The sequence below is a fragment of the Brachycentrus maculatus genome, unplaced genomic scaffold (genome assembly GCF_059751285.1).
Source record: "Brachycentrus maculatus isolate JH-2025_06_01 unplaced genomic scaffold, ASM5975128v1 h1tg000013l, whole genome shotgun sequence".
Taxonomy (NCBI): domain Eukaryota; kingdom Metazoa; phylum Arthropoda; class Insecta; order Trichoptera; family Brachycentridae; genus Brachycentrus; species Brachycentrus maculatus.
In genome coordinates, this window is record NW_028280767.1 from 210,917 (window position 1) to 212,316 (window position 1,400).

A 1,400-nucleotide genomic window follows, 5' to 3' on the forward strand; every position below is an offset into this window, starting at 1 on the left:
TTTTACACTTTAGCGTATAAGAAAAAAAGACTTCCATGTTTATTTATTATTTCGTCATATACATTATTAGATATAACAAATTGTAAAAAATGTGCCCACACTGTGTTTTCCCGTGGTATTTTTAAAATTTCAATTAATTTTTGCCTTCAAGTTTTTTTAATTATATCATACTCTGCTGTGGACTGATTTTAAGGAACGGTATTTTTTTATATTTTATCTTACAAATAATTACAAACTACAATATGCCCTCACTTAATTTTCTGTGGTATTTTTAAGGGTGCAATAGATGTTTCACAGTTTTCTTTTAAAAATATATCATACTCCTCTGTAAATTAATGTTTTGGCTGGATTTTTTTTATTTCTTTCATGAAAAACATAATTACAAATTACAATAATGTACCCCTCACTGAGTTTTCCCATGTCTAGCGTACATTGTATGAAAGGAAATAGTTTATGACTTGTAATCAAATACGGCATAGCTGAATGATACGATCAATTTATATTTCATATCTACCTACTTCCATTATCCATTAACCTTCCCTTCCAGGTGTTGTGTTCCTAGTACACATTGCTTCTAATAACCATAATATCTCTATAAATATAATAAATACAAAGCCGAGATTTACTGGTTTTCCTCCATACATAATAACGCATTGATTTAAAAAATATATTAATAACAATCAGAATTTATCGGGTACATCGGAGGTATTATATTTATAAACAGCGCGTGAAGAGTGCGCGGGAACCGCGACATTATATTCGCATCTCACTCTTGCATACAGTCACTACGTAAGCATGAGGAGCTCAAAGCTCAATGTTCTCTAGCTGTTGCTCTTGAGCTTCCGACAAAAGCGGACATATGCTTGTTTCGTGAGAGTTGGATTGAGAGTCAGATTGTTTTTTAATGTTTTCAGCAAAAAAATCTAAATTATTATAATTTTTTACTTCATTTATAATTCATTAAGGAGATTAGCTATGAATGTCCGTATTTTTCCAATTTAAAATCGCTAGTTTTTTAATGTGTAATGACTACCCAACACCGGGACGCGCGTTTTATTTGAACAACGGAAGGGAAAGGTTAATGAAGAGCTCGTTTATATTTAATTTTTATTTTTTAATGATTTAATAGATAATGGAAGCTGGTTGCATAAATTGATTAAAAAATAATCAAAGTTCTTTCGACTAAAAGAGGTGTGTGTTAGATTATGTTTGAATTTTTTTAGATCTTGTAGTATTCTGTGTACGTTACCTACCATAAAGTGTGTTTATTGTGATTTGTGTGCTTTGCTGGGAGGTGCTTATATACAATATGTATATGTTTGTGTCTAGCATGCTACAAATTGACGTTACTTAAATTGAGAGTTCAAAAATTCAATATAAAAGTAATTTTGCGTTATCTT